We start from the raw sequence: 23,059 nt of genomic DNA, 5'->3' as shown, positions 1-23,059 counted from the left end.
TCCTGGGACATTGGCTCCTCGTAAAGATCGCGTAAGCAGGCGTAGTGGAACTCTGTTGTGTGTGGTTTATCCACCTCATCCTCCCCTTGCTAAACGCTATCAGAGTCGCCCTTAATTTTTTCTTCGCCACAGCGGTCCACCATTCAACGTTGGACCGATGTTTGTGACGCACTCGTAAGGCGGCCCGCCAAGTCTCTTGTATTTCTGCAGCTAAGGCGTCCTCCAATAACATGCTTATATTCAGTTTCCATAAGGGCCTGCCCCAGTAAGCCGACTGTTTTCTTAACCGTATGCTGCATTTTACGCCTAGGTGGTCGGAAATAAAGGTAGGTATTACTTCAACGCCAGCAACATCATTTTCTAAAGTAGATGAGACATAGAATCGGTCAATCCGACTTTGCGACCTGCTACTAAAGTAAGTAAATTTGACCAATGTAGGCAATTTCAGTTCCCAAGCATCTGACCATTTCATGTGCGACACCAGATGCTGTAACTCCTCGGACTTATTAAAATTTGGCCGTTGGTCCTTGTCATTGAGTACGCAATTCCAGTCACCTCCAAGCAAAACATCAGCAGGATTGTCCTGAAGTAAAATTAAGATATCACGTTTGTAAAACGTGGCCCTTTCTTCTCGTGCATTGTTGCCTGATGGTGCATAAACATTTATAATAGCTGTATTATGGATGTTACACCGAATGCCCCTCCCAGAGTCTAATTTACAAATGTCTGTCATTTCGATGCCCTCTCTGGCAAGAATAGCCGTCCCACAACTATGTTCAAGAGCCACATTTATAATAGCATTGAATCCTGGGATAAGAAGGTCTCGAATGAGTACTTCCTGTAAAAGGGCAATATCGGTGTCCGACTGATAGAGAAAATCTTGAAGTGCGGCTATTTTAGTGGCATTTTGAATTTTGTTAATATTTAATGTGGTCACATTATAAGTTTGGAGCATGTGCCAGATAGTTCAGGTAAGTTTATTGACTGCATAATACTTGCATATGGAATCTGTCTGTCGTCATCAGTCCCTCGTTTAGTCTCAAGGCGATCTTGCCAACTCTATTAATAAAAAAGGTCTTCTTCTTGACTTGGGTCACCGTCCATGTTATCGACACCCTGTTCCGCGTCATCGTCCGCCCAATTGACTGGTGCTGCTGGTGCGAGGTGACCTGGCAATGAACCACATCCTGGAACTTTGGTCGTGATCCCAGTTTGCGATGGGTGATGTTCACCCCCCGGGTCTTCTTGCCTTTCCTTTCTGTTTGGGTGCCCAGTAGTCCCTGCTGGCTCCAGATCTTCTGCCTTCTGATCCTTGTTCTGTAGATGTTTCAGCTTTTCCCTGAGAGCTGGGGCCAAAGACTCTGCCGCTTGGTGTGCCAAACGACGCTTTTTTGACTTCTTCCTCCTCCGCAGGGATCCCGTAGGAGACAAGTCAGGAGAATGTTCTGGTGGTTCGGTGGAAGAAGACAGTGGTGAGAGCGGTGCTGTCGTTGTCTCAGAGTTCCTCGCGTTAATTTCTCTAAGAGCCTCAGTTGGGGGTTCCTTCACTTCCGCATCTGTCGGTTGGGGTTCCGGAGTTTGGCCTCCTTGCATTTCCGGGTGGTGTACGACTGGGTTACGGACACCAGCGTCGCCGTCACGCGACAGCCTTTCAGCTCGTTCGCCCTGTGCGTCTGGCGGAGGTCGAGTTGTTTGTCGACTTCCGTCGGTGACTTGGTATATTCTTGGGGCACTTCGTGCCGCTGCGAGTCCGAAGACGGCTGTTCAGTACCTACGTCGTTGCATGACTGTATCCTCTCCCGCAGTTCTGTTTGTCTGCCTTCCGTATCACATATCGCAGTTGTGACGGCGTAAGAGGGCCTAACAGCAGCTGCTCGGTCATCCACAGAGGCGGCCAACTCCGTGGCGGTTGTGGCGGCCGCCAGTGCTTCGACTTGTTCCACGTGCTCAACTGTTGACGTTTCTGCAGATTTGCGACCGTACGTGGCAGCCGCGTACGTTAACTGAAGGCTGACAGCAGCGCCAGGAACCGCAACCTCCCCGGTCGGTAGCTGTGGGACACGCCGTTTGCTACATTCACTGCGTATGTGCTCTGCTGAGTTGCACAATGCACATGTCTTGGGTTGACCGTCGTAGATAACTATGGCGCGGTGTCCACATACATTTACATATGACGGTATGTGCCTTTGAAGATCTATCTTAACGTGGCGGACTCCATTCAGGACAGGAAACATATGTGGCTCCGACCATTTTTCAGCAATATTCGAAATAACACGGCCATACGGTCGAAGGATTGTATTAACTTCCTCTGCAGGAACCTCAAATGGCAACTCAAAGACCCTAATTGTACGTATGCCTAATCCGGCGTGTGAGACGGAAACATCACTCACTGTACCGTCGGAATGTTTAAACTTCAGTACTCCGCCACACTTATCCATAATAGAGACACACAAATCTGGGTTGGTCAGCTTCACAAAAGCCACATTTGAAACGAACGATAAATGCACACCTATTATGTCATTGCCAGTAATCTTAACAGCATCGAGTAACCACTGTTTTAATTCATATGCCTTAGGCCTCAAGAAATTTCGGTCGAAAGTAAATTTAATCGTGTCTTTCCTCATGACAGTAATCGCGTTCATTCTATCACGAAATCAGGAAACATAACCTAACTCGCAAAGGTAACGAAGTGACTAACCTCGTGAAAGCAAACAGCCGTTGTTTACTTCAAGACGCCAAGCCAGCCGCCACACGTCCGTCCCGCACCGCGGCTGCGACTCGAATGTGTACGACTGAGCTATACCCCCTTTCACGATCTTTCTGTTCCCTTAACTTAAGGAAAAATATTATACTCTGCCTGGTTAAAGACGTCTAATCGAGCAAAATATTGCGTAATCATTATCTCTCAGTTATATATTAGCGTTAAACGATATAAATATCAAAAATACTAGACACTTCGCGCCTGGAGAAACTGCGAGTCGGCACCTTCACCTTAATGTCAGAACGCGAAAATTGCACTAATAGCTTTATTCAAGCGAGTTCTGGTCGTCCGTTGTCCGTAATCGTTTGGTATCTGATTACACTGACATACTCGCCCATGGCTTTCGTAAACGAAAATTTCATTGTTACCCCGACGTGATTTGAACACGCAACCTTCTGATCTGGAGTCAGACGCGCTACCGTTGCGTCACGGAGTCGACGCTGCTCAGGTCTTGTCATGAATAGGTTGCTCGAACACTTACTGTACCGTTCAAACCTAAGAAATAATGACATTAGGATCCACGAGACACTCGTCCCAGATGTACTTGGTCTGGCGGGGGTGTAACTTAGTGGTAGAGTGTCTGCTTCGCATGCAGAAAGTCCTGGGTTCAAATCCCAGCTCCTCCAATTTTTGTTTCTCCGTGAAGCAGTACATGGAAACTTTTGCCTATCACCATATTCTACAAAATTCAGTGTACAAGATTCTTCCCCCAAGCAAGTGGATTTCGTACAGTTCCCCCCTGCGGGTCCGGGGATTAGAATAGGCCCGCGGTATATCTGCCTGTCGTAAGAGGCGACTAAAAGGAGTCTCAAACGTTTCGGCCTTATGTGATGGTCCCCTCTCGGGTTTGACCTCCATCTATCCAAATTATTCCGAAGAGCGAGCCAATTGGGGAAGGGCACCTTACATGGTGCACTGTATCCTTCGTGCAATTAGACCTATTGCTGTCTTTCTCGTCGTCGCGATGGTGTCCCGCTCGTTTTCGATCTCATGGGCGATTACCACGCTGCACTCTGCAGTGTTTCTTTTAACTGTGACGACGACCTTGGCCATTTTTGCACCTCAGATCCAGCACGGTAGCCAGTCCGTTGTGGTGGGGTCGCCATGTACCCTCTTGGTTGTAGCCCCCTGACAACACAGGGATCGCTCTACTGATGCCTGCGCCGTTCACTCCCCACGTATGCCAAGGAGTAGATGCCCATCTCCCTGGGGCATCGGGACTCCCGGCAATGGCCATCCTGCCAGGTGGCCTTTGCTGTGGCTGGGTGGCGCCCGTGGGGAGGGCCCTTGGTCGGAGTAGGTGGCATCAGGGCGGATGACCCGCAATGAAGCGTGGTACATCATCTGTCGCTGGCGGCCAGCCGCCAGCAGTCTCTAAGCGTTCTCGGGCTCAATTTAATGCTGAAAAGTACAATCCGAAAACGTTCCCCTCTCTGGCCACGCCGTGGGAGGAACGTAAATCTCAGGATGGCAGTAGCACTTATTCGCCCCGATTCTTAGTTTGTACGAGAGCTGATGGGGAGTCTTTTCTCTCAACAAAGCCTCAGTTCTTCGTCGAGCATTTAGAGGACAAGTTTGGGGAGGTGGAGGGCTTGTCAAAAATGCGCTCTGGATCGGTCCTGATCCAAACGGCATCCTCTGCCCAGTCACGACGGTTACTTGCTTGTGATAAGTTGGGGGATGTTGCTGTTACGATCACACCGCATAAGAGTTTAAATATGGTCCAGGGAGTTATTTACCATAAGGACCTTCTTTTGCAGTCTGATGACGAGCTGCGCGCCAACTTACAGCGCAGAGGTGTACATTTCGTCCGGCGCGTTCATCGGGGTCCGAAGGAAAATCAGATAGCTACCGGTGCCTTCATCTTGGCCTTCGAGGGTGATACGTTACCGGAAAAGGTCAAGGTGATGGTCTACCGATGTGACGTCAGGCCCTATATTCCTCCCCCGATGCGGTGCTTCAAGTGCTGGAAGTTTGGCCATATGTCTTCCCGCTGCACTTCCAGCCTCACATGTCGAGATTGCGGACGCCCGTCTCATCCCGATACTCCATGTGCCCCGCCTCCCATCTGTGTCAACTGCGGGGAGCACCATTCACCTTGCTCGCCAGACTGCAGAATCTTCCAGAAAGAACGCAAAATCATGGAATATAAGACCCTGGACCGACTGACTTATACTGAAGCCAAGCGGAAATACGACCGATTACATCCCGTGCGAATGACGTCATCCTACGCCGCCGCTACGACACCTGTGCCCGCCCCATCAGTTTCACGACTTCCAGCCAGCTCGATAACCAGTAAGACTCCTCCTGCCCCCTTGCCAGTGGGGGGCTCTACCCACCGGGTTGCTCCTGCGCCACCTACCTCAGGGGCAACACCATCCCCCCCATCAGGGACGTCCGTCCCTGCTTCTAAGCCGGAGAAGTGTCCAACTTCTTCGGCTTCTCACGCTCGCAAGGGGTCCCTCCCTTCCCAGGTTTCCACCAGTGGGAAGGCTGACGACCGCCAGTGGCGTAAGTGCCCGCAATCAGCTGGTCGACGGGCTTCACGATCCTCCTCAGTCCCGGAGACTGAATCGGTGAAGCCCTCCCAGCCAGTTAAACCCAAGGAGCAGCGTGAGAAATCAAAGAAGAAGAGCTCTAAGCCCAAGGAACTCGCGGTGGCAGCCACCCCACCGCCACCTTACAGCTCTGCGTCTGAGGACGAGGTGGAGATCCTGGCGTCCGCTGAGGACCTAGAACTCGCCGGTCCCTCAGACGCCATGGATAACACTAGCACGGGTGCTCAATCGGAGGCAGCGGGTGACCCAGTGGCGTAATCTGCCTTCCCCGTCCTGTCACGCCTTTCTCAGCCATGGACATTACCATCCTCCAGTGGAACTGCAGCGGTTTCTTCCACCATTTAGCTGAGCTCCGCCAACTTCTCAGCCTTCGCCCTTTCTTCTGCATTGCTCTCCAGGAAACTTGGTTTCCGGCGATGCGAACCCCCGCCCTCCGCGGCTATCGGGGTTATTACAAGAACCGAGCAGCTTATGAAAGGGTGTCTGGTGGCGTCTGCATTTATGTCCTTCACACTCTGCACAGCGAGTCTGTCCCTCTCCAGACGCCTTTAGAGGCTGTCGCTGTACGCGTGTGGACGCCACAGGCTGTTACCGTCTGCAGTCTTTACATTCCACCGGATGGTGATGTCTCGCAGCATGTCCTGGCTGCACTGGTCGCCCAATTGCCGCCACCTTTCTTGCTATTGGGCGACTTCAACGCTCATAACCCTCTGTGGGGTGGGTCAGTGGCAACAGGTCGAGGCGCCATCATTGAGCATTTATTGTCGCAGCTCGATCTCTCGCTGTTAAATGATGGTGCCTTCACACACTTCAGTGTGGCGCATGGCACCTACTCCGCCATTGACCTTTCAATCTGTGGCCATAGCCTCTTACCGTCTGTCCAATGGAGTGTGCATGACGACCTGTGTGGTAGTGACCATTTTCCGATCTTTTTGTCACTACCACAGCGCCACTCTTCTGGGCGCCCTAGCAGATGGGCTATGAATAAGGCTGACTGGGACTTGTTCTCCTCCACTGCCGCTTTTGAGCCTCTCTCTACCGATGACATTGATGCGGTGGTTCAATCGGTCACCACCGGCATCGTTACTGCCGCCGAATCTGCCATTCCCCATTCCTGTGGGTCCCCTCGGCGGAAGGCTGTGCCTTGGTGGTCGCCTGAGATCGCTGAAGCGATTAAAGATCGCCGGCGGGCGCTCCAGCGTCACAAGCGACACCCCTCCCTCGACCACCTTATCGCCTTCAAACGGCTGCGTGCGCGGGCCCGCCTCCTTATCCGCCAAGGCAAGAAGGAGTGCTGGGAGCGGTATGTGTCCACCATTGGCCTCCATGTCACTCCCTCGCAGGTCTGGGCCAAGATTCGACGCGTCTACGGCTATCGGCCACCTGCCAGCGTCCCTGCGCTCTCACTGAATGGAGCAGTTTGTACTGACTCCGACGTCATTGCCAATCGCTTAGCAGAGCATTTTGGTATGAGTTCCGCTTCTGCGAATTACCCCCAGGCCTTCCGCTCCATTAAAGAGCGGATGGAACGTCGGAGCCTTTCGTTTCGCGCCAACCACCCAGAATCTTACAATGCTCCATTTAGTGAGTGGGAATTTCGCAGTGCCCTCGCTGCTTGCCCTGATACCGCTCCTGGGCCAGATGGCATCCACTGTCAGATGCTGAAACACCTTTCAGTGGACTGCCAGCGGCGCCTTCTCGATCTTTACAACCGTCTTTGGGTCGAGGGGGAGTTTCCGTCGCAGTGGCGGGAAGGCATTGTCATCCCCGTTTTGAAGCCTGGAAAGAACCCTCTGGAGGTGGACAGCTACCGTCCCATTAGCCTCACCAACGTCCTTTGCAAGTTGCTTGAACGGATGGTGAGCCGGCGCTTGCATTGGGTACTGGAGTCTCGGGGCCTTCTGGCTCCATCTCAGGGTGGGTTCCGTAAAGGCCGCTCCGCCGCCGACAATCTGGTGAGCCTGGAGTCGGCCATCCGTACTGCCTTTTCCCGCCGTCAGCACCTGGTCGCTGTCTTTTTCGACATGCGGAAGGCGTACGATACGACATGGCGTCATCACATTCTTTCTACGCTTCATGGATGGGGTCTTCGGGGTCCTCTGCCGATTTTTATCCGCAATTTTCTGTCGTGTCGTACCTTCCGCGTGCAAGTCGCGGCCTCGTATAGTTCCTCCCACGCCCAGGAGAACGGTGTGCCACAGGGCTCTGTTTTAAGTGTCTGTCTGTTTTTAATAGCCATTAACGGGCTTGCTGCGGCCGTGGGACATTCTGTCTCCGCTTCCCTGTATGCTGACGACTTCTGCCTTTATTACAGCTCTACTGGCATTGCAGCTGTTGAACGTCAGCTACAGGGCGCTATCCGTAAGGCGCAGTCTTGGGCTGTAGCGCATGGGTTTCAGTTTTCGGCAGCCAAGACCTGCGTTATGCATTTCTGCCGGCGACGTACTGTCCACCCGGAGCCGCAGCTTTCTCTTAACGGCGAACTTCTTTCGGTGGTGGAATCACACAGGTTTTTGGGGGTGGTTTTCGATGCCCGGTTGACTTGGCTGCCTCATATCCGGCAGCTCAAACAGACGTGTTGGCGGCATCTCAATGCACTGCGATGTTTGAGCCACACCCGCTGGGGAGCCGACCGCTCTACCCTGTTACGGCTCTACCAGGCGTTAATCCAGTCCCGTCTGGATTATGGGTGCCTGGCATATGGCTCAGCATCCCCGTCTGCGTTGCGGGTGCTGGACCCAATCCTCCACAGCGGGATACGCCTTGCCACTGGTGCTTTCCGCACCAGCCCTGTGGACAGCTTACTTGTGGAGGCAGGTGTCCCTCCACTGCGGTTCCGGCGCCAACGTTTGCTGGCCGCTTATGCTGCCCATGTTCTAAGCTCGCCCGGGCATCCTAACTATCGCCTCCTGTTCCCGCAGTCAGTCGTCCGTCTGCCGGAACGTCGGCCCCAGTCGGGTTGTCCGATCGCCATACGCGTCAAGGAGCTTCTCTCCGGGCTTGGGCTTGTCCCTGTTCCACCTCCTTTCCGGGCACCTCTGCGTACACCCCCGTGGTGCGTTCCTCGCCCTTGCCTTCGGCTAGACTTGGCACAGGGCTCGAAGGACTCAGTCCCTCCAGAGGCCTTCCGCCGCCGCTTTTATTCCATCCTGGCCACGTATCAGGGCTCTGGCATTGTTTACACCGACGGCTCGATGGTTGCTGGTCGAGTCGGGTATGCGCTCACTCTAGGGGACCATTCCGAACAACGTTCCTTGCCGGCTGGCTGCAGCGTTTACACTGCTGAGCTGGTCGCCATCTTTCGAGCCCTAGAGTATATCCGCTCCTGCTCAGGTGAGTCCTTCGTTATCTGTAGCGATTCCCTGAGCAGTTTACGAGCACTCGACCAGTGTTTTCCTCGTTCCCGTCTGGTTATGGCTATCCAGGAGTCCCTGCATACTCTTGCGCGTTGCGGCCGCTCTGCGGTCTTCGTGTGGACCCCAGGCCATGTTGGGATCCCCGGCAACGAGAATGTTGACCGGCTGGCGAAAGAGGCGACTAGTGCACCATCTCTGGACGTTGGCCTCCCGGAGACAGATTTGCGGGCGTTCCTACGACGCAAAATTCTGGACCTTTGGGACACTGAATGGCGCGCCCTGCCTTCATGCAACAAACTTCGGGCCATCAAGGGGGCTACCGGTGTGTGGCGCTCCTCCTTGCGGGTTTCTCGCAAGGAGTCTGTTGTCCTCTGCCGGCTGCGCATTGGGCACACTCGGCTTACCCACGGCCACTTATTGCGCCGTGAGGATGCGCCTCTATGTCGCTGCGGCTCCGTTTTATCCGTGGTTCATGTTTTATTGGAGTGTCCGTTTTTAGCTGCGCTCAGGCAGTCGTTCGCACTGCCTGACTCGCTCCCTGCCCTGTTAACAGATGACCCGGCTATGGCTGACTTAGTTTTACGTTTTATTCGGGCAGGGGGTTTTTATTCTTTACTCTGAGTGTTTCTGTTTTTATCTTATTGTTTTGTGTTGATTCTGGCCTTTGGCCTCCGGTTTTAAACTAATTTTTAATGTGTTTCCAGTGGTTGGCTTTTCCTTTTTTATTTCTCTGGTCGGCCAACCACCGTCACACTCTGTGTGCTTTTAGTTCGTTTTGTCTTGTCTTTGTCTCAGTTTCTCTTGTCCTGTATCGTCTGTGATCTCTTCTGTTCCTCGTTTTTATTCTCTGTGGGTGTTCTTTGTCTTTGGAAAACGGGACCGATGACCATAGCAGTCTGGTCCCTTTAATCCCCCAAACCAACCGACCAATCGTACAGTTCGACCTCATGGCGGGAGGACGATGACCTGTAAGACCCTGGGCTACGATGCCCCCCATTGAAATGTTGCTCCAAAGCCTTCGGTATGGCGTGCAGGGTGCATCTCAAACATGTATTTGCAACTTACCGCGACTATCGCCATTTGTTTTTTTCGAGGTACTGAAAAATGAAGGGGGCACCCGGGATTGAACCGGGGACCTCTCGATCTGCAGTCGAATGCTCTACGACTGAGCTATACGCCTTTTCACGATCTTTCTGTTCCCATAACTTAAGGAAATGTATTATACCCTGCCTGGCTAAAGACGTCTAATCAAGCAAAATATTGCGTAATCATTATCTCTCAGTTATATATTAGCGTTAAACGATATAAATATCAAAAATACTAGACACTTCGCGCCTGGAGAAAGTGCGAGTCGGCACCTTCACCTTAATGTCAGAACGCGAAAATTGCACTAGTAGCTTTTTTCAAGCAAGTTCTGTTCGTCCGTTCTCCGTAATCGTTTGGTATCTGATTACACTGACATACTCGCCCATGGCTTTCGTAAACGAAAATTTCATTGTGACCCCGACGTGATTTGAACACGCAACCTTCTGATCTGGAGTCAGACGCGCTACCGTTGCGTCACGGAGTCGACGCTGCTTAGGTCTTGTCATGAATAGGTTCCTCGAACACTTACTGTACCGTTCAAACCTAAGAAATAATGACATTAGGATCCACGAGACACTCGTCCCAGATGTACTTGCTCTGGCGGGGGTGTAACTCAGTGGTAGAGTGTCTGCTTTGCATGCAGAAAGTCTTGGGTAAAAAATCCCATCTCCTCCAACTTTTGTTTCTCCGTGCAGCAGCACATGAAAACTTTTGCCTATCACCATATTCTACAAAATTCAGTGTACAAGATTCTTCCCCCAAGCAAGTGGATTTCGTACAGTTCGACCTCATGGCGGGAGGACGATGACCTGTAAGACCCTGGGCTGCGATCCCCCCCAATGAAATGTTGCTCCAAAGCCTTCGGTATGGCGTGCAGGGTGCATCTCAAATATGTATTTGCAACTCACCGCGACAATCGCCATTTGTTTTTTTCGAGATACTGAAAAATGAAGGGGGCACCCGGGATTGAACCGGGGACCTCTCGATCTGCAGTCGAATGCTCTACGAATTTTTTTTTTTTTTTTTTTTTTTTTTTTTTGGGCTTCCCTTCTCCCTATACAGCCCATCCATACGCTCACCTTGTTTGCCTTCTTCGGCTAGCTTCAACGCTTTAGCCTTTCTTTACTTTATGAAATTTAGTAAACCAAAATGATTTTTCCTGCAAACATGGTAAAATAAAAATGTTGGAATGGACGTACATGTCTTCTTGTACATTGTCCTTAATACCTGGGCCAATGTATGCTTGGTCCCTTTGTAACTGAAGAAATGCCTCTTAAAGAAAAAGAAAAAAAAAGTAAATTGTATATATATGTAAATACTTAAAGATGGGCTAGTTTCAAATCCAGTATGGGCGAGCATGCTTCCGCCTGATGGGACACTTGGAAGTGAAGCTTTTTTAGGGTTCTGTTGAGGCCTTCTCGGCTACCGTAGCGGCCCGGGGGCCCGCGAAGTCGCCACCGTACTTCGCCCTCAACAGCTATCCCCTACTTCAGCACTCTTCCAAGTGCGGCGCTGAACTGTACTCAGTTAGCCCACTCCATGTCTCTCGAAGAGAATGTTCAACATATTGCCGAATTTCGTTTTGTGATCCTTGGTACGACACAGTCTGTAATATTGTCCCCGTATAAATTCTGTATATTCCAGAACATTGTCATGTCCTTGTTTAGTTACAACGTAGTAGATAAAATTTCCCAGGAGCCATAACACGACATTATGTTTTTGTGGAGGAAAGAGAATCTCATCCGGGAAAAATATAGCATCCAATGTAATTTCTCGACCATCAGTCCGCTTAATGAAACAAATCTGCTTCCGGAGGTCGTTCCATATGTCTCTATATCCTTTACAAAGGAACCGATGGGATAAGGTGTCAAGTTCAGAACATTGTAGACATTTATTTGTTTCACAAAGTCCGATGGAATATAATTTCTCATTGGTACTAACGATATCATTTACTACCCTATACCATGCCACTTGGACGTCTGTAAGAAGGAATTTATTATGGAGATTGCTCCAAATGTGTTTCCAGTTGCGATGTGGAAACTTTGTCTCCTGCTTATGGCGAGTAGATTTTGATCTTAAACGATCGACCATGTAGCGGCAGTTCCGCTTATGTATGTCGTGTAAAACAGATTCCATGTAGCTGATTTCCAAATAGTAAAATCTAATATGTTGCAATTTATAATTGATCGTGCTGATATTGATAGGTGGCTTCAGACTGGCAGGTCTAAAAAATTTGAACTATTGTGATGTTACGCTGGTCGGGTGGTCCTCAATGAGGTGCAGGGACCGCTTTATAAACAAGGCAGTAGTTTTCGTCTGTATATCCGTTAGATCAAGTCCTCCTTCGTCCGGTTTTAGGGTAATCATTGCAGCAGCGACTCTAAAAATTTCTCCTTGCCAAATGTAGCGACAGACTGTCGACATAATAGCTTTTGCTATTCCTTTAGGGATGGGTAAAATTTGCCCCACATACATGGCCTTAGAGAGAACGGAAAGATTTACAAGTTTAGTTTTTTGCTTTATATTGAGCTCTCTCATATGATGTAACAGGAGAGCACCTCGAATCCTGTCCAACATTTTTTCCAGTTGGATGCAATTGTTCGAAGGGGACAACTATAAAAGGTGACACCCAGGGCTGTATGATGGTCGACACATTTCGCCCAAGCAATCGGAGCTTCCGTGAGACCGTTAAGAGGTAAAAACGCACTCTTCGCCTCATTTACTACTGCACCCGTTGCGTTGCAGTAAAGCCGCAAATTTTCTGTTAAACGCAGAATGTCTTCATCGCTTCTTATTATCACACCAACGTCGTCAGCGTAAGCATTGGTAACTTTCTTCGCACCTAATACGGCGATGCCATCTAAAGCAGCAGTTAAACGTTTCAAAAGAGGTTCCAGTGCAACAACATACAGCATCATGGATAATGGACTCCCTTGTGGGACTCCGCTTCCGATCAAAATATCCTTAGTATAGTGTCCATTCAGGCAGATCTTGGTGTTGATACCTGTTAAAATGTTAGCTAAAATTTTCACATTCGGAGCAGTTAATCCCATACACTTCAAGGTTTGAAAAAGGTATCTGTGGTTCACCCTATCAAAAGCCTTGGCGAAGTCTATAAAAGCAAGACCGCCTGGTTCAGTTGTGTTGGAAAAGATGGCGACTATGTCTCTATATTCACTGACAGTCTTGAACATGCTGCGTCCAGGAAGACAGGTCTGATAACACCCTATGGCCTTGTTGAAGACCGGCCGTAATCTCTCTTTGAAAACCCGCGCTATTATTTTGTAATCAGAATTCAGTAAGGTTATAAGTCTCATTTTACCGATATCCTTGATTTCTGTGGTCCTATCTTTCGGAAGAAGCAGAGTGATACACTTTTTAAATTCCGGCGGGACGGCCTCTCCATGCAAGACTTCATTTACAACTGCAGTGAAAGTGTGACCAATTACATGCCAGTAAGTTCTATAAAACTCTAAAGGCAATCCGTCAGGGCCAGGTGATTTCTTAGAAGGTGACGACTTCAATAAGTCGAAAACATCGTCTGCGGTTATTTCTGTTCTAAAAACGAGGTTATCCTCTTCCGTTAATGTGTTCGCAATGCTAGATGTGGATAAGAAGTCTGACACTACCGGTTCGTCAATCGGCCGTTCACCATAAAGGGTATCATAAAATCTAAAAACCTCATTCATAATGTCTTTTTGATCTGTCAGGACGCTCGTGTCCTCAGCTCGGAGGTACTCAATAAAATTCCTTCTCCTTTGTTGTTCATGGCGGATTAGATGATATATTGAGGTAGTTTCCTCTTCGACAACAGTCGGTGTGTGTGATTTGATTTTTAAACCCTCTAACTGTGACCTCCTGAGAGCTAGGAGCTTTGCTTTGGTTCTGTTAATTTGTAGGAAAATGTCTTGAGTCATCGGCTGCTCGTAGAGGTCGCGTAAGTAAGCATAGTGGAATTCAATTGTATTTCGGACCCATCTCGCTCGATCTTTACTGTACTCTATCAGAGTAGCTCGTAATTTTTTCTTGGCAACAGAGGTCCACCACTCTATATTAGTTCTATATTTATAACGCTGCCTCAGACAGGCCTGCCAAGTCACCGCAGTGAGATCCGCGAGAGAGTTCTCTACCAACATGGTGATGTTTAATTTCCACAGAGGCCTACCCCAGTACGTCTTCTGCTTCATTAAGTGCACACTGCATCGTACGCCTAGGTGGTCGGAGAAAGTAGTGGGTACGACTTCAATTGCAGCGACTTTCTCTTCTAAGTTCGAGGAAACATAGATCCTATCAATTCGGCTTTGCGACCGACTACTGACGTAGGTAAAGCGGACCGCAGTGGGATATTTTATGTCCCACGCGTCTTTCCATTTCATGTGGTGAACTAGACAATCGAGTTCGCCGGATTTATTAAAATTTGGACGTTGGTCCTTCTCCTTTAAAACGCAGTTCCAATCGCCGCCGATGAGAACCTCCCTTGGGTTGTCTTTAAGTAAAGTTAAAATGTCACTTTTAAAAACCCTAGCCCTCTCAGATCTAGCATTTTTTCCCGACGGAGCATAGACATTGATAAAAGTTGTATTAAAAATTGTACATCTAATGCCCCTCCCAGAATCTAACAAACATACGTCTTTCAGTTCAATCCCTTCCCTGACAAGGATCGCCGTCCCACAATGACACTCAGGAGCTACATTTAAAACATGTTTATACCCAGCTACATACAGATCCAAAACTTGAACTTCTTGTAAGAATGCAATATCAGTGTCGGACTGATATAAAAAGTCTCTAAGAGCAGCCACTTTAAGTTCATTCTGTATTTTATTGATGTTTAATGTAGTCACGTGATACGTTTGTTGCATACTGATATATGATTTATTCGAGCTGAAGTTGTACTAAGGCTGAATAAATACTCCCGCCCTGTCCGTATCCCTCCTGCTTATGGCACATTACATTCGGTAAGCCCACTCTGTTAATAAAAGTTGTCTTCGTCTTTTAGGGAATTTTTTTTCCATATCTTCATCAGTACATTCTTCTCCTTCTTCTGCCCAGTCCAGCCTGGTCCCTAAAGTACTGCGATCGAGCGCGGGTGCGTCTACGACATCTGCAGTTGTAGTGTTGATCGCATTTGAGGATGGTTGGCGTCCGTTTTCAGAGTGCATAAGACTGCCGTGTTCTGCAGGGCCCTCGTTGGCACTTGCCGGAGGAGAACCTTCCAACACCTTGTCTTTCCCCTGTATGGACCGGAGCTTGTCTCGTAAAGCAGGAGCCAAACTCTCGGCAGCTTCATGAGCCAATCTCCGCTTCTTGGAGTTTCTTTTTCTCCTTGGGGATCGCACAGGAGACGAGTCTGGAGATTTTCCCGCTGAGGTTGTGGGGGAATCCTCTGACGACTTCTGTCCCTTCTGTTTATCGAAATTTCTGGTGTCAGTGTCGTTAGTAGGCCCTATGGTGGGTGCAGTCACCAGCTCATTGCTAACTTTAGGTGGTTCGCCAGTATCTGATTCCTGCACACAGTGGTGGCCGTTCGCATTTGCTGTTCCCACGTCTCCTCCATTCGACGTTTCCCCCGTTGACCCCTCAGTTACCTCCGTATGTAGGTCTGGTGGACCTGCAGTATCCTTTTCTGACTGATCTGAAGCCGTCGGACCCCCGTGCTGGAAAGTCGAAGAATGCCGTGCAAAGTCAATTCCTGCGGTGTGCAGTACGTCCTGCTGCACACCTGACAGACGTTCAGTCGTAATGGAGACCTCGCGTGTTTCATCAAGTGATTGCCGCCTGTCTGTTTCCCGAACAGCTGCACCGAGACTCGGTACTAAGTTATTCTCGGGTACCACATGTGCAGGGGGGGCCGGTACTGCGGGCTCGCGAGTGTGTGCAGCGGCCGCATAGGTTAACTTGAGACTAACCGCCGGGCCTGAAACTGCAGTGTCCGCAGCCGGGAGCTGTGGAACACGCCGCTTAGTGCACTCATTCCTAATGTGCTCAGTCGAATTACATAGAGCGCAAGTTCGGGGTTGTCCGTCATATATAACGATAGCTCGATAGCCACACACAGTTATATATGAAGGTATGTGCCTCTGAAGCTCAATCTTAATTTGACGAACGCCATTCAAGTCTGGAAACATATAGGACTCTGACCATTTCTCTGCAATGTTCGAAATAATCCTACCATACGGCCTAAGAACTTTATTTATCTCTTCGGCCGGAATCTCGAAGGGCAACTCAAAGACTCTACTAGTTCTGATGCCGAGTCCAGCATGAGAAACGATAACATCACAGACAGATCCATCAGAATGATTAAACTTGATGACACCACCACATTTATCTACTATAGAAGAACATAAGTCAGGACTTTGCAATTTAACAAAGGCAGCATTTGAAACAAAGGATAAATGAACGCCAACAACATCATCGACAGAAATCTGTACTTTTTCCATAAACCACTGCTTAATCTCAAACGCTTTCGGTCTCACAAAGTTTCTGTCAAATGCAAATTTGATCGTATCTTTCCTCAAAACATTAACCGTATTCATTCTGTCTTCAAATAAATGCTACACAAGTCGCAAGAACGAAAGAAACGATACAAAACAGACCTTGTACCAGCGCCAAAGCCGTTGTTTACACCAATGCGCCAGCGCTGCCGCCACACGTCCGTCCCGCACCGTGGCTGCGACTCGAATGACGTGCGACTGAGCTATACCCCCTTTCATGATCTTTCTGTTCCCATAACTTAAGGAAAAATATTATACTCTGCCTGGCTAAAGACGTCTAATCAAGCAAAATATTGCGTAATCATTATCTCTCAGTTATATATTAGCGTTAAACGATATAAATATCAAAAATACTAGACACTTCGCGCCTGGAGAAAGTGCGAGTCGGCACCTTCACCTTAATGTCAGAACGCGAAAATTGCACTAGTAGCTTTTTTCAAGCAAGTTCTGTTCGTCCGTTCTCCGTAATCGCTTGGTATCTGATTAAACTGACATACTCGCCTATGGCTTTCGTAAACGAAAATTTCATTGTGACCCCGACGTGATTTGAACACGCAACCTTTTGATCTGGAGTCAGACGCGCTACCGTTGCGCCACGGACTCGACGCTGCTTAGGTCTTGTCATGAATAGGTTCCTCGAACACTTACTGTACCGTTCAAACCTAAGAAATAATGACATTAGGATCCACGAGACACTCGTCCCAGATGTACTTGCTCTGGCGGGGGTGTAACTCAGTGGTAGAGTGTCTGCTTCGCATGCAGAAAGTCCTGGGTTCAAATCCCAGCTCCTCCAATTTTTGTTTCTCCGTGCAGCAGTACATGAAAACTTTTGCCTATCACCATATTCTACAAAATTCAGTGTACAAGATTCTTCCCCCAAGCAAGTGGATTTCGTACAGTTCGACCTCATGGCGGGAGGACGATGACCTGTAAGACCCTGGGCTGCGATCCCCCCCATTGAAATGTTGCTCCAAAGCCTTCGGTATGGCGTGCAGGGTGCATCTCAAACATGTATTTGCAACTCACCGCGACAATCGCCATTTGTTTTTTTCGAGATACTGAAAAATGAAGGGGGCACCCGGGATTGAACCGGGTACCTCTCGATCAGCAGTCGAATGCTCTACGACTTTTTTTTTATTTTTTTTTTTTGTTTTTCCCGGTTTAGGAGACCGATGCCTTATCCATTTTTTTTTATTTTTTTTTTGTTTATTTATTTTAACATTTGCGCCAATTTGTAATCAGTGGAGCTGACTGGACACTTTACAGCCAGTTGGCCCAATTCGAACACTGTGCGAATGTTGAGGTGTGGGTGGATCATATTACCAAAACGGTCCACCATGCCGCTGCGGCATCCATTCCACAGTCCACAGGCCACCGCAAACGGCCACCTGTGCCTTGGTGGAGTGACGAATGCCGCTCTGCAATCAGGACCAGGCGTGCGGCTCTGCGGCGGTTCAAGTGTCGGCCGACTGCTGACAATCTTGCAGCCTTTCGGGTGGCGAGGGCGAGATGTCGCCGCATTATTCGTGAGAGCAAGAAGAGGTCGTGGCAAAAGTTTCTGAACACCATTAATCGTTCCACCAAAAGTTCCATTGTGTGGGAGACCATTAGGAGAATTTCTGGCAGAGGAGGGAGGTGCCCCATAGCTGCTGTAATGAATAACGGCACTCTCTACACAGATCAGCGAGACATTGCCCAGACTATGGCAGCATATTTTGCGACAGTTACTGCCACAACCAGTCAGGATCCAGGTTTCCAGCGCCATAGAGCGGTTGCTGAGAGGTGTAGTCTGAACTTCCAGCCCACCTCTCATGAAGTTTACAACTGCCCTTTTTCTATGTGGGAGCCCCCCCTGCGGGTTCGGGGGTTAGAATAGGCCCGCGGTATTCCTGCCTGTCGTAAGAGGCGACTAAAAGGAGTCTCAAACGTTTCGGCCTTATGTGATGGTCCCCTCTCGGGTTTGACCTCCATCTATCTAAATTATTCCGAAGAGCGAGCCAATTGGGGAAGGGCACCTTACATGGTGCACTGTATCCTTCGTGCAATTAGACCTATAGCCGTCTTTCTCGTCGTTGCAATGGTGTCCCGCTCGTTTTCGATCTCTTGGGCGATTACCACGCTGCACTCTGCAGTGTTTCTTTTAACTGTGACGACGACCTTGGCCATTTTTGCACCTAAGATCCAGCACGGTAGCCAGTCCATTGTGGTGGGGTCGCCATGTACCCTCTTGGTTGTAGCCCCCTGACAACACAGGGATCGCTCTACTGATGCCTGCGCCGTTCACTCCCCACGTATGCCAAGGAGTAGATGCCCATCTCCCTGGGGCATCAGGACTCCCGGCAATGGCCATCCTGCCAGGTGGCCTTTGCTGTGGCTGGGTGGCGCCTGTGGGGAGGGCCCTTGGTCGGAGTAGGTGGCATCAGGGCGGATGACCCGCAATGAAGCGTGGTACATCATCTGTCGCTGGCGGCCAGCCGTCAGCAGTCTCTAAGCGTTCGAGAGCCCATTTTAAAGGTAACGTTTATGACCCCAAATCGTTCCCCTCCCTCGCCACACCATGGGAGGAACGACAGGCATTGCGTGACACTGAGACGTATTCGCCCAGATATCTTGTCTGTACCAGAGCTGATGGGGAATCTTTTCTATCCGTGAAGCCTCAGTTCTTTGTAGAGCATTTAGAGGACACGTTCGGTGAGGTGGAGGGCTTGTCCAAGATGCGGTCTGGATCGGTGTTGATAAAAACGGCATCCTCTGCCCAGTCACGGAGGTTGCTCAATTGTGACAAGTTGGGGGATGTTTCCGTTAGCATCACGCCGCATAAGAGTCTGAACATGGTCCAGGGTATTATATTCCACCGGGATCTTCTTCTGCAGTCCGACGATGAATTACGCGCCAACCTCGAACGACGAGGTGTTCACTTCGTCCGGCGCGTCCATCGGGGTCCGAGGGATAATCAGGTCGCCACCGGTGCCTTCATCTTGGCCTTTGAGGGTGATGTCTTACCCGAAAAGGTTAAGGTGATGGTTTACCGTTGTGATGTGAAACCATATATCCCTCCTCTGATGCGGTGTTTTAAATGCTGGAAGTTCGGGCACATGTCATCTCGCTGTACTTCCAGCATGACGTGTCGGGATTGCGGACGTCCTTCGCATCCCGATACTCCATGTGGCCCGCCTCCTATCTGTGTTAACTGCGGAGAACACCATTCCCCCTGCTCGCCGGACTGTAGGATATTGCAGAATCCCCCTGCGGGTTCGGGGGTAAGAATAGGCCCACGGTATTCCTGCCTGTCGTAAGAGGCGACTAAAAGGAGTCTCAAACGTTTCGGCCTTCTGTGATGGTCCCCTCTTGGGTTTGACCTCCTTTTTTCTTCCAAATTTCCGTTGTCAGTGCGTGCCATTTGGGGAAGGACACCTTACGTGGTGTTTTTGTATTGGTCCATCATGCTCCACCATCTTGCATGTTACCTATTGTCGTGTGGGGGGGACTACGCCCAACATCTTCTGGGTGGTCTCCTTCTCGCCTTGTGCGCACTCTTCTTCTTAGCGCCTACGACAACTGTGGACCCTTTAAACACCTAAAATCCAGCACGGTAGCCAGTCCGTTGTGGTGGGGTCGTCATGTACCCTCTTGGTGGTAGCCCCCTGACCACGCAGGGATCGCACTACAGATGCCTGAGCTGTTTCCTCCCCATGCATGCCAAGGAGTATGTGCCCATCTTGTCTGGGGCACGGGGACTCCGGGCAACGGGATATCGGCCAGGTACCCGTTGCTTTGGCTGGGTGGCGCCCTTGGGGAGAGCCCTCGTTCGGAGTAGGTGGCATCTGGGCGGATGTGGCGCAATGAAGCGCAATAAATCACATCAAGCTGGTGGTCGCACGGCCACCAGCGTCTCTAAGCGAGGTAGAGTCGACTTCGATGCTGCGCAGTATGATCCTCAGACGTTCCCCTCGTTGGCTGCGCCATGGGAGGGACGCCGATCTAGTGCCAAGCGGGAGCCTTACGTGCCGCAATACCTTGTCTGCAGCAGGACTGGTGGTGACTCCTTTCTTCCGACGAAGCCTATGTTTTTTGTGGAACACCTGGAGGATAAGTTTGGGGAAGTGGCGGGGTTGTCAAAAATGAGGAATGGGTCCATCCTCCTCAAGACGTCCTCCCCAGCCCAGTCACGAGCGTTGCTCTTGTGTGATAAGCTGGGTGACGTCCCTGTTACCGTCACTCCCCACAGTAGCTTAAATATGGTCCAGGGGATTATTTACCATCGTGACCTCTTGTTGCAATCCGATGACGAGCTGAGAGCCGACTTGGAACGACGTGGTGTGCATTTTGTCCGTCGTGTCCATCGAGGACCCAAGACAAACAGGGTGGCCACCGGTGCCTTTATCTTGGCCTTCGAGGGTGATGTCTTGCCCGAGAAGGTCAAGGTAATGGTTTACCGTTGCGACGTGAAGCCATACGTCCCTCCCCCGATGCGGTGCTTCCAGTGCTGGAAGTTTGGGCATATGTCCTCCCGTTGCCCATCCAGCGCTACATGTCGAGATTGCGGACGCCCGTCTCATCCCGATTCTCCATGTGCGCCCCCGCCTGTATGTGTCAACTGTGGGGAGCACCACTCTCCATGCTCGCCGGATTGCCCCGTTCTTCATAAGGAGCGGAAGATCATGGAATTTAAGACCCTGGACCGGCTTACTTATCGAGAGGCTAAACAGAAATATGAAAGGTTGTATCCTGCTTCCCTTCGAACACCTTATGCTGCAGCCACGTTATCGTCGCCCGCACGAGCGACGGTTGTCGCTTCATCTGTGCCGCCTTCAGTGGGCCCTCGGGGCCATGTATCCCTGTCTGCCCCCCTCGTGCCTGGGGGCAAGCCTTCCTCTCTTGCCCCCTTAGCAGTTGGGGGCAAACCCTCTTCTGTCGCTCCCCCCAAGCTTACTTCGGGAGTGACATCTGCTCCACAACCGGGAGGCTCGATTCCTCCCCCTCCTTCTCCGGCGGCGTTGCCTCCGCCGGTTCCTCTCTCACGGAAGGGGTCCCTCGGGGCTCTCCCTTCCTCCGTTTCTTCTCCTTCCCAGCCAGATGTCAGCCAGTGGCTGAAGGTTCCGCCACCTGCTGGTCGTAGGGCTTCTGCGTCGTCGTCAGCCTCTGACGCTCCTTCAGAGAAGCTCTCCCAGCCCTCTCACCCTAAGGGCAGACGCGAGAAGAAGGAACAGAATGTGTCCAAGAAGAAGGACGTTCCGGCGGTTTCAGCACCGCCTGCTGTACATAGTCCTGGCTCCGGGGATGAGGTGGAGATCCTCGCCTCTGCCGCGGATCTCGCCCTCACGGAACCCTTGGGGGCCTCTCCTATGGACTCTGCTGACTCTCCCCCAGTGGCGGCGGTTGGCTCTGAAGCGCTGTCTGCCTCTTAGTCGCATTCACGCCCTCCCAGTCCCTTCCTGCTTCCATTCTCCAATGGAACTGCGGCGGTTATTTCCGCCACCTGCCAGAGCTCCGGATGCTTCTGAGTGATTCCCCTGTTCTCTGCATTGCTCTGCAGGAAACTTGGTTTCCTGCACTGCGGACCCCCGCCCTTCGCGGTTATCGGGGATACTATAAGAACCGTGCTGCCTGTCAACGAGCGTCAGGTGGGGTTTGCCTCTTTGTTCACCACTCTGTCTGTAGCTCGCCAGTACCCCTTCAGACGCCCTTAGAGGCAGTTGCTGCCAGGGTTGAGCTCTCGCCGGCTGTTACTGTTTGCTCTGTTTACATTCCTCCGGATGGGGAGCTCCCCCGACATGTCTTGGCTGAGCTGCTGGCTCAACTCCCGCCACCATTGCTGCTTCTGGGTGATTTCAACGCCCACAATCCTCTATGGGGTGGGACTGTCTCCGATGATCGCGGTCGGGCCGTGGAGCATGTGTTGGCTCAGCTCGACCTTAGCCTCTTGAACACCGGTGCTCCCACGCATTTCAGTGTGGCCCATGGCTCGTTCTCGGCCATCGATCTCTCTATTTGCAGCCCTGGACTTGTCCCATCCCTCCACTGGAGGGTGCATCCTGACCTGTGTGGCAGGGACCATTTTCCCATCTATTTGTCACTGCCACAGTGTCATTCTTCTGGGCGCTTGCCCCGCTGGGCTCTCCACAGGGCTGACTGGCCTGCTTTTACTTCCGCTGTAACCATTGCGTCTCCCCCACAGGGTGACATTGACGAGGTGGTCCGTGTTTTCACCACGTCCATCATTTCGGCGGCCGAGGCTGCTATCCCCCGTTCCTCTGGCCTCCCTCGGCGGAAGGCTGTCCCCTGGTGGTCGCCGGAGATTGCTGAGGCTATTCGCGACCGTAGGCGGGCTCTCCAGCGTCATAGGCGGCACCCGTCTCTGGAGACCCTCATCGCCTTTAAGAGGCTCCGTGCCTTCGCCCGTCGTCTTATTGCACGGCGTAAGCAGGAGTGCTGGGAGAGGTACGTCTCCTCCCTGGGCTCCCGTGTCTCGTCCTCGCACGTGTGGTCCCGGATCCGGCGGATTTATGGCTCCCAGACCCCTATGGGTGTCCCTGGGCTCTCCTTGGACGGCGCTGTCTGCACGGACGCTGCCGCCATTGCTGAACGGCTAGCCGCGCACTTTGCTCAGAGCTCTGCGACTGCATCCTATCCCCCCGCCTTTCGCTCTCTAAAGGAGCGAGCCGAGCGGACGCAGTTCTCATTCCACACGCGTCGTTCTGAAACATACAATGCACCTTTCAGCGAGAGGGAATTCCTCGCCGCCCTCGCCGATTGCCCTGATACAGCACCAGGCCCAGACTGCATCCACGCGCAGATGCTGAGGCA

General features: G+C 51.0%; 6 non-coding genes across 6 annotated transcripts; 2 read left to right on the top strand and 4 right to left on the bottom strand.

Moving 5' to 3' along the window:
• Positions 1-3,123: 3,123 nt before the first annotated feature.
• Positions 3,124-3,197, bottom strand: Trnaw-cca. Its single transcript has one exon. It is a non-coding gene; the product is annotated as a tRNA-Trp (tRNA).
• A 118-nt stretch (positions 3,198-3,315) lies between these two features.
• Trnaa-cgc lies at positions 3,316-3,387 on the top strand. Its single transcript has one exon. It is a non-coding gene; the product is annotated as a tRNA-Ala (tRNA).
• A 6,396-nt stretch (positions 3,388-9,783) lies between these two features.
• On the bottom strand, positions 9,784-9,855 carry Trnac-gca. The gene has a single exon. It is a non-coding gene; the product is annotated as a tRNA-Cys (tRNA).
• A 318-nt stretch (positions 9,856-10,173) lies between these two features.
• Positions 10,174-10,245, bottom strand: Trnaw-cca. The gene has a single exon. It is a non-coding gene; the product is annotated as a tRNA-Trp (tRNA).
• A 6,538-nt stretch (positions 10,246-16,783) lies between these two features.
• Trnaw-cca lies at positions 16,784-16,855 on the bottom strand. Its single transcript has one exon. It is a non-coding gene; the product is annotated as a tRNA-Trp (tRNA).
• A 118-nt stretch (positions 16,856-16,973) lies between these two features.
• On the top strand, positions 16,974-17,045 carry Trnaa-cgc. Its single transcript has one exon. It is a non-coding gene; the product is annotated as a tRNA-Ala (tRNA).
• Positions 17,046-23,059: the final 6,014 nt, after the last annotated feature.

The sequence above is a fragment of the Schistocerca americana genome, chromosome 3 (genome assembly GCF_021461395.2).
Source record: "Schistocerca americana isolate TAMUIC-IGC-003095 chromosome 3, iqSchAmer2.1, whole genome shotgun sequence".
Taxonomy (NCBI): domain Eukaryota; kingdom Metazoa; phylum Arthropoda; class Insecta; order Orthoptera; family Acrididae; genus Schistocerca; species Schistocerca americana.
This window is presented reverse-complemented; position numbering and strand designations above follow the sequence as displayed.